This window comes from Micropterus dolomieu, linkage group LG23, assembly GCF_021292245.1.
Source record: "Micropterus dolomieu isolate WLL.071019.BEF.003 ecotype Adirondacks linkage group LG23, ASM2129224v1, whole genome shotgun sequence".
In the NCBI taxonomy this organism is placed as follows: Eukaryota; Metazoa; Chordata; class Actinopteri; order Centrarchiformes; family Centrarchidae; genus Micropterus; species Micropterus dolomieu.
Window position 1 is genome coordinate 7257807 of NC_060172.1, and position 10765 is coordinate 7268571.

Consider the following 10765-nt stretch of genomic DNA (forward strand, 5'->3'; position numbering starts at 1 on the left):
GGGGGGGGGGGGGGGGGGGGGGTCACCATGCATCACCTTTGCCACTTGAGGTCCAGATGCAGGCTGGCAAACCAACATTGTAGCTGTCGCATGTGCAGCAAGCCTAATGTATTTGTAGGCTACCCCTGTGTACCAAAAGTACACGGTGCAAGACCTCTGGGCATGTCATGCGCAGAGATCCCCTAAGACGCAGAAGTTGCTGGATCTCGGCAGCCAGGAAGTCCACTTCTTCTTGAGAGGATAGACTGGCTTCCATTATGTCCAGGAAAAATAGTGGTATGCAGCAGAACTGAAGAGAGTAGCCTTGTCTCAGAATGCCGTCCACCCAGCTTTTCAGCATGCAGCGGCGTCGCCATTCTGCATAAAAATGTGTACACGTGAATTCAGTGAGCAGTTCGCCATTTGCTGAAGAAAAAAGGATGCTGAGGCAGTAGGGACACTGCTATTTATACGTCACGCACGTATCTGTAGCAACGTCCTATTGGTCGGCTACGTGCACGATAAAATTTCAGTGGGCAAGTGCATGCGTGTGACTGGAGGAGGTAGTACCCATAGAGTCCAGTAGAGGGCGGAGCCTGTGTGAGATGGAACAGAATGGCACAACCATAAAACAAAACATGGCAACAAAGAAAAAAATTCAATTTTATTTATATAGCGCCAAATCACAACAACAGTTATCTCAGAGCGCTTTTCATAAAAGAGCAGGTCTAGACCGTGATAATATTTACAGAAACCCAACAATTCCCACCAAGAGCAAGCACTAGGCGAAAGAGGCAAGAAAAAACTCCTCAAGCGCATCCAGTTTTTCTCCTGACATTACCTGTGGATTTTGGGTGAAATCTTTCTTGGTCTTCCTGACCTTGGCTTGGTATTAGGAGATCCCTGAATTTTCCACTTCTTAATAAGTGATTGAACAGTACTGGCATTAGCAAGGCTCTGGATGTCTTTTTTATATCCTTTTCCATCTTTCTAAAGTTCCATTACCTTGTTTCGCAGGTCGTTTGACAGTTCATTTCTGCTCCCCATGGCTCAGTATCTAGACTGTTCAGTGCATCCATGTGAGAGCTAACAAACTCATTGACTATTTATTCACAGACACTAATTGCAATTGGAAAAGGTGTGGGGAAATGAACCTTTAATTGCCATTTTCACCTGTGTGTGCCACCTCATGGTTCTGTAACAAATATGTAAAGTTTTGATCAGGGCCGTTTGGGAGATTTCTGTTATTATGGTTTTAAAAGGAGCCAAACAACTATATGATTATAAATGACTTCATATGATCACTATCTTTAAATTTTCAAAATCAATGCCAACATTTCAGTTTCTTCCAGGGTATGCAAACTTATGAGCACAACTGTGTTTTGTGGATTCATATCTTTTACACTCACATTTGTCTAAAGTTGCTATTTAAATGAAGAATATATTTAACATCAATTGACAAACACATGATGATTTCTGGTTATTATTGTTCCTAGAGACGGCTCCAGCTTAATTACTGTGTTCAGTTCACCAGGGCATTGTTTCCCTGCACAATTCTGAGAAATGGTAGATGGTTAGACCGGAGATATGTGAACGAACACACATGCACACATCAACCCCCACGTTCACATCCATATATTGTAATGTGCATACACACACAATAGTGATGCTGCAACCTTGGTAATTAAAACCCAGTCTTCTTTTTGACACAGTCAGACTCACCTTTTGTAGCCCTATGTGCTATGTGCCTCAGTCAGAGAAAAGAGCAGTCAGGTAACTAAGGGCTGAGTTATGTGACACATAAGGAAAGATCAGGAAAAATGATGAAGAAAGGTAAGGAAGGAAAGGAGGAAAAGGGAAACAGAATCAGCTTGTGAAACATTTCACTGTCAAAAGTTCTTTAGATTTATCAACCCAGTTTTCTGTCTGCCTCTCTCTACAGATAATTGGAAGGTAGCGTCTGTGTGCACAGAGCCACAGGGAGACAGAAAACATATTTTGGCAGGGCTTGACAGGTTAGACAATGGTAGAAAAAAGAACAATTGCTGCCAGGAGACAATAGCAAGAAGACTAGTGGAGGACTGCAGGTGTGTATGTGCACAACCATGTGTTCATGGTTAAATGTGTGCATGTTTTTACATTAACGTGTGCGTGTGTGTCCTTTCATACACTTTTCATGTAGTGTCCTTGCAACAGTGAGACCAGCAGACTGTCTGCTGTTAAAGGTCACAGTTTAATTATCCGCAGTAACTCGACCACTGCTGTCTCAAGGTGCACTAAGGACGTGTGTCCACTTTAAAGAACAAGAGCTTGGGTAAAATAAAATAAATCTCAGGTGCTCTATGGCAGTCAACACTGTAGTATTAATACTCACATTACATGGTTTGGCACTGATGGTATAAAGGTTAGAGAAGCTTGTGACTGGAAAGAATTCTGGACCGGCAGGATAAATCTGGGTGGGGAAAGTGAAAAAGCCCCTCTTGCTCCTTGCTCATTTCAACCACCGTGATGCCTGTGAGCAAGGTTCTTATCCCCAGATGCTCCAGTGCAGCTGTTCAGTGGCCAGCACACTGTGGTTGTACTAGGCCAGCCCATTCTCACCAGAAAACTGCTGTATAGGTCGTGATGGTACAGTGGATAAGACGCATGCCTTTGGTGTCAGAAACCCTGGTTAAATTCCTCACTGTGACACATCACCAATGTGTCCCTGAGCAAGACACTTAACCCCTAGTTGCTCCAGAGGCGTGCGACCTCTGACAAATATAGCAATTGTGAGTCGCTTTGGATAAAAGCGTCAGCTAAATTAAATAACTGTAATGATTATTATGACCCATATATGGTTGCTTGCTTGCTACTGTGATTCGATGCATCAAGTAAACTAACCTGGAAAGTCCACCGAGTCCAGCAGTGTCGCGTTACGGCTGTGTGATGGTTTTGTTCTGACCTCTGCCGGTCGTCAACTTCCAAGGACTAATTTATCCTTTTTGTGCTTTTACTAGGCCTACCAGCAACGGCACTCTGCAAACATGTTTTGTTCTGTTCTCTGAATGGCCGCATATCCCACAGGGAAAATTTCAGAATAAGAGCGTTTTGCCTGCCTGATTTTGCTGACGTGTTTAGATTTTGTTGATTTGACTTTAAATAGTGCTTGTTTTCTGTGCTTCTACTATGATTAAGTAGGCTATGTTGTTAAATGGTTTCTTTTTATGTGTGTTATATTTGTTGTTGATTTGTGATCATTTCCTGCCCGGTTCGATCTGGTCTGTGCAGCTTGATGCGACTTATCTCAAAAATAGGCCCGCTGTGTAGTGTCCTCATGAAATCATGTGAATAATGTAGTATGCTTACTTGAATCCAAACCACGATCTTTTCCTAAACCTAACCAAAATACCACCGCTTCACAACATATACTACATGTTAAAGGTCATGTGACTTAGAAAATGACTGAAATGACTTACATAACATATTGAAGTTTTGGTATGCTTTTTGCTAGACTGGTACTTGCCAAATCTCATACATGTCGTTAGGGGGAACGGTCATATAAGTCGTTTTGGGACACTTGACGTTTAGGTGTAAGGACTTGTTGATTAGGCAGCTTCCAGATGTGGATTTGCTCAGGGCTTTCTAGCAAAAGAGAGCTGGGTTCTCTGTGAAACTTCCCAGTATATTAAATAATGGTAAAAAATGGCGCTGTGTAATTTGTCAATTTTAGAATGAACCTTTTTTCTCCAAAATAAGAGGAGGCAGTAGTCTAGCTGACACGAGTAGCCTTCTGGCTATGGATATAGAATGATGATGAGCCAGTTATGTAAGATGCTGTTATCTAAAAATAAAGAACACCCTAAGGCCAATTACAATCATTTATTCACCATGGTTGTAACACAGCAAGGGGCCTGATTATTGGGGTGGTGCAATGACCAATGCAAGTAGGCCTCCAAAAGTTGGATATTTTCCTGACCTTGAAATGTCATACAGTACATATTTTCTCATGTTTGAGTCATATTACCACTCAGCAGTGATCTTATATGGGTTTAGTTAGTTGATCAACATAAAATTAATTGACTGAAATTGAATTTTGATAATCAATTAATTGTTTTAGTAATTTCTTAATTGAAAATATCGAACATTTGATTATTCAAACCTCTCAAATGTGAAAATTCTGCTATTTACTCACTTGTTTCATCATCATAAATTGAATATTTTGAGCCTGGACTGTCACATTGTGACATTTTGAATTTAGCTGCTGGAAACCTTGGCCCTATTTAATGATTTTTCAGTTGACGGAAAAAAACAATCGATAGATTGTGGGACAATGAAAACTCAGTAGTTGCAGCCATAGATACATAGATGGATGGGACAGACATATAGATAGACAGATATAGAAGAACTTACCATTAGCAGTGGATGGTCAGCAGGATTGTACTTTGGCAGGACGGCTGTTGACTCTGTGTTACTGACATTATTTGACATTGGATTTGGCTCTGGCCTGATCAGCTCCAACTTAGCCCCACAGTGGAAACAGCTAATGTTTTATTCATCTTGTCTGAAATAACCCGACTTGACACAAACCACATCCTGCTGTTGGGAGGTCCTCACCTACAATAGGATGGCACAGGCTGTCTCTGCCCCCAAATAATGGCACCCTTTGGCTATCTGCATACATTTTTGGCTTCCCTGCTGGCTCTCTTCGCTTAGTCCGAGCGTCCGGCCTCGTGAACGCACCAGGAGGTCATCATTTCGGAGTGCATGTGAGCCCAGATAAAATGAGAATAACGACCTTGCGTAATGGTGTCGTTTAAAATCATGCTGAGGCCTGAGATAGCACAATGCCTCCCGTCCACTGTTTCTGCTCCTGTTTTTTGTCTTCAGTAAGGTTGTGGTGAACTGGATGAAACCAGGAGAGAAGTGTAGCCTGACTGGCCAAAAGTATGTGGATACCCGGACATTACAGCCAGATATGATTGTTGAACATGTCCTTCCAAAACCATGGGCATGAATGTGCTGCTATGTAATGCCTGTGAAAGCTGTACACATGATTGTGGAACCTGGCTGCAGGGATTTAGTCCCATTCAACCACAAAACGTTTGTGAGAGCCACTGATTTTGTTTAAGGCTGGCTTGCAGTCAGCAAAACAGTTCATCCTCAAGAGTGGATGGGGATGAGTACATGGTCTACTTAGGTCAAGTTTTTTCACACCAAACTGGAAAAAAACCTCGTTTTGTGTACTGGGGTATGTTGAAACAGGAAAGGGTTACAAACAAACTGTAAGAAGCACAGTGTTGTCTAAGAGATCAGCCCTTCATTGGAACGAAGGAGCCAAGTGCAAACTGTTAAAAGCAGGCCCAGAACAAAAGAACACAAAACTACAATGCCCATGAATAGTGTATCTAATTTGAATTGAGGCAGATCAGTGCAATAGTACCAATAAATATGAGACAAGATTCTGGATTAAGTTAGTGACCTAAACAGACCTGATCATCTGATCATAATTTACAGTGATTTCAAAAACTTTTATCTTGGGTTTGTTAAGGTTAATTGGTTATACAAAGAATTATTTTTACTTTTTAGGGTCAACTAGTAGTGGGGAAATGCATTATGTATTTCATTAAATGATGTTTATTTACCAGTTTCTGTGTAGTCGCACGCTGTGACCAATTTGTATGTCTAATGAGCAGCAGTAAATTCAGCCACCCTCTCTGCTTAACCCACATCTGTTGGCATCATTAACATCACCTCCTACTTCTCAATTCAGCTCTGCACTCCTTCCCTGATTAAAAAGATAAAGAAAACACAGTTTGATTTATACACTGCCATAGGCTAGCTGAGCGATCGTCCACCCCAGCGCTGGCTATCAAGGTCATCTCTGATTTGACTATAAATAATCAATTATTTCAGCTTATGACCCTACAAGATCCCCTTTAGACGAGGTCAAGCTTTGACTTGGCAGGCGCCTCTGCCCCCGCAGAGTCAACAAGCTATCCAACATTAGCAGGCGCTGACACTTCCTCCCAGCCTCCCTGATGGACTGAAGCACCAGCTCTCCTTTGCTCTGACAGAAAACGCTCTGTCTAAACACCCTGTTGTCTTGTCGGCCCTCTGTCTTCCCAAACGGCCAGTCTGCAGTGTTTTTATATCAAGGGTGTTGTGCTTAATTAGATGGTGGCAGGAAAGATGTGTGAGAGCGATGGAGACATGCCACAGGACAGGAGATGATTGTCAAACTGTCACATAGTAAGAATATGATCAGCATGTCAGTCTGCTGGGTCCTTATGTTGGCCCAGAGTCATGTCTGCATGGTCACATTTCAGTCTGGCATGGTTCTTAAATCCTTTACACAAATTTTCAGTTGAGGTTCAGATAGTTTTCAGTCTGTAGTTACATTTTCCCAAATGTTTACTTTTGGTTTGTTGTCTTTACGTTGTGGATTTGATTAGGATTAAAAACAATGTAACACATAAAAAGTTAAATTCATAAACAAGAAAACACACGTCCGCACAGGTGTTGTGCTGCTACAGCCTTACTTAGTCTGATTTAACCACTAGCTTATGGTGGCTAATGTAAGCAAATGTTAAAATACTGCTGTGCAACTGACATGACATTTGCTGGCTTTCTGATCTATCTTGACTTGTGCTTTTGCTGCTCTCCATGTGACAGCTTTGTCAAAAGAAGTAAAGAAGCAAGGCTGACTTGCTGAGCCATATCCGGCTCCCCTATATTTTTATATTCATTTTAGGTTTTCAAGTAGCAAAATATAGTTAAATGAATTTTAATGACATTTTTATGCATTTGGTTCAAACCCCAGCCTTTCTGTGTGGAGCATGTTCTCCCCGTGTCCGCGTCGGTTCTCTTCGGGTGCTCTGGCTTACTCCCACCATCCAAAGACATGCAGGCTAGGTTAATCGGTGTCTCTAAACTTGTCCTTAGGTGTGAGTGGTTGTTGGTCTATGTGTGGCCCTGCGATGGAGTGGCAATGGACCTGTCCAGGGTGTACCCCGCCTTTCGCCCAATGTCAGCTGGGATAGGCTCCAGCCCCCTGTGACCCTGTACGCAGGATAAGTGGTTGACGATGGATGGAAGGAAATGTGTTGATTTGCTCTTATGTATTTTGTCACTGAATAATCAGTAAAACATACAGAGCATGAGAAACTTCCCAGTTGTCCGATACTTGCTGATTCAGGAGCATTGTTATTCAGTTGATGGCTGTTATTCCAAACAGGTCTATTTTTACCATTGACTGTAAGTGCACCACCCCAACACCACATATACTTGCAGAATTCTCCGAAATGAAATGGACCACAGACGACCTTGTGACATTTTGTGTCTGGCAAACGGAGCTGCTGCACAAGTTAGTATTTCTGTATTTACTAATTATGTTGGATTTGTACTTGTAAATTTTTAGCATGGCCTGCTGGGAGATAAAGCAACATTTAATTTTCAAACAAAAACATGGTTTAGCCGCCGTCTGGAGTGGTTGTGTGATTTTGCGGTTGTTTTTCATCACTGTTACAAAAAACAACCCCACAGTACTCCAACGGGGAAATGCATTTCAGATTCAACGCTGCAAAGCATAGCTGCGCCCAGCTCAGTCTCCAAGGTTCAAGGGAGGGTTGTTTTCCAATAGCTTTATTTTGCTCTCACCCTTTGGGAATGATAAATATGCTTGTTTTACAAAATGATGTAGTTTGAATACATAATAATGTTCCTGCACTCCAGAGTTGCACTTCAGTTTCTGCTTTTGTTAGCCTGGAAGGGGTTGGATTGTAACTATGCATTTTGGAAAAACAACAATCAAAAGACACCTAATTAAGCACTAAAAACACATTGGATTTGATAGGCAAAGAGCATTAAGGTCATACGAATCTGAATTTGTTGTTTTGTCAGATCTCTATCTCTTGTTGTAATAATCTTTTATAGTATATCTGCAAAGACAACCCTGTGGCCAGAATAACATGAAAACAAACAACGTTGCAACAGTGCTTTTGATTTAAGTTAAAACCTCTTAACATTTCTGTAACATTCATGCAACGCCTATTCAAGGCATATCCAAAGTAAATTGAATTTAGTTCTTGGACCATTTGGAGTATATGCGTGGTTTTGGGCTTCTCTGAAAGAAAAGTCAGAATGATTGTAAGTGTTACTGGGATTGATTAATTAAGTTTAACACACTAAAACTAATATATTTTTCGTTTCCGCTTGAAAATGCTTGCTAACAAATGCATGCAGACAACTGTAGCTGGGACCTATTAGCTGCTAAACACTGTAGGGCCACAGGATAAAGCCTTACCTAATCCAAGTTTAAATTTCATTACAATACCATGAAAAATGACTATTTTACGCAGGTTTTTCTAAGTGTATGTCTTAGCGTATTTTTTCTGAAAGGGCACCACCCCTTGGCAGCAGGCGGGTGCATCCCTCCGCATTAGCCGGTAGCTTGACGCAGATGTGTTTTTTTGCTGGTAGATCATGAACTTCCTACAGGCCCTTCCTTACAGTGCAGGCTCTCGTTGGAATTGTAGGCTGTGAAACGGACATGTGAGCTCCTATTGGGTCGGATTTGGTGTCCCTCGAAATGAGTTCAGTGGCTAATCTGAATACAAGATATCGTAGTCAGATCGGAGTTATTACGGTTATAATGCAAATATGAAACGATACCGCAGCAGTCCCTGGGGATTTATTGATGGAATAATGTGTTTTGGACTAAATATTTTTACTGGATTGGATCATCTGGACCTTTGACAAGGTAACAAGTCCATTTTTGTTGGAATATAATCGATCGGTGGATTACTATGAGCCTTCATAGGTGTCAATTTTGATTGTACTGGCTGGTCTGACAGAGGACAGACTGATTGTATCTTGAAATGGTTTGCATTGGTCAAATCACGGGGATTTTAGCTTTCAAACGGTGTATCATATGAGTATGAAGTTAACATAGCAGCTGTGTACACATACCGAAAGCTGCCGCCAGGACCTGATGGCCCGTGAGCGGGCTGTTGGAATGTTAAGAAATGTCTTCACAACTTTCCCAAAACTCTCACGCCGCTTATAGCTGAAATATTAATTAGCTCTGCTATTATCTTCTTCTCTGAGAAGGCATCAATTCTACATGGGAATGTCCCACAAGCTGGCATGTGTCTTTGTTTGTCATGCGGCCTATATCGTGAGGTAATTAAAGATCTGAGCTGCAGGTACTGGTTGACAGTACTAGTGCTCATGTCACTCACCTCTGTCTTCTGTCGCTCATGGGAACAATTGGATGTGAACTTGAACAAAAGCATGAAGCATATTTCTTTCTTTTTTTTTAGTAGGAGAAACAAGATGTAAAACATAAAAAATGTCATGCACCCTCGCTGCATGCACACCGTCTCCATCAGAGAACCTGTCATATCCTCTGGCTGACATGGAATTCACACAGGGGGGCGGACATGTTTGTCTTGTTTGAAAGCAGAAGGGAAAACAATGCCAGGCGGCTTCCTTTCCTCTCCTGTTTTCCCCACACTGAGGCATCTGCTTATGTCTTCTGCAGCGTTGATAAACTGTGTCCTCCGAGGAAACCCAGCTCTCTGTTTTCAGGCTCTTCTCGCTGTCATGCGTGGGCTTGGTTGCAGTTTAATATCTGCTAAAGTTCCATTTAAAAGAGTATCTGGCTTTAGTAAAATACCACCATCATCCTTGACCTTTCCCCCCCAACTTTCCCCTTTGAAGACTTTGCTCGCTGCAGATGTGTGCTGATTTGCAGACATGTCTTCAACAAAATTTGTCATATCTGCGGCCAGTAAACAGATTGGCTTCAAATCAACTTGAATTAGACAACAAACTGTTGGTTGGATCTTTCACGAGTGAGGAATTGTTAAGGTCACGAGGGTTATTCAGGCAAATCTGATCAAACAACAGCCAAAAAAGATACTGGCATGTGGGTTTGTTTCATAGCAATTTCAGTTCAATGTTGAAATTTGCTTTATTGTACAACTTTAATATGTGGCAGGCATTTTTACAATTGAAAGGGTTATTTGATATTTAGTACATTGAAATGTGCCACAAACACATAATAATGGTCTTATTTTATACAAAAATGCCAAACAGAGAAGTCAACCTCAGTATAAAGATGGTTTGAAAGTAAAAACAACATTAAAGTGAGCTTTTTCTTTACTGTAGACGGTGTGGCTGTACATTTGTTCATGACTCATTTAAAGTTAATTGCATTGACCTCAAACTAAAAAAACAGAACCCAAATGGAATAAGACTCTTGACTCTCAACTATTTTATCACGTTCTGATTTCATGTAGCTAGGTTAACTGGAATCTCTGTGATGAAGGGTGGTCCTGAGACAAGTATTGTCTGTGTAGCCAAAGCTACATAGAGCTAAAATGCCTGTATGCCGTACAGCTTTAATAGACATAATGTTGCATTAATAATATAATAATAATAATCCTTATTTGTAGAGCACTTTTCAAAAACAAGTTACAAAGTGCTTTAACAAGTGTAAAGAATAATACAAAAAAAAACAAGATAAGAGCATGAAAAATTAATATAAAATTAGTAAAATACAATAAAATAAAAGGGATAAAATAAAGTCAAATAAGATCGGGAAAGGCTCTCCTATAAAAGTATGTTTTAAGAAGGGACTTAAAAGAGTTCACTGACTCAGCCGACCTGATTTCCTCGGGCAGGCTGTTCCAGAGCCTCGGGGCCCTGACAGCAAACGCTCTGTCCCCTTTAGTTTTCAGTCGAGACTCTGGAACAGACAACAGACCTCTGCCCGAGGATCTCAAGGTACGTGCTGGTGTAT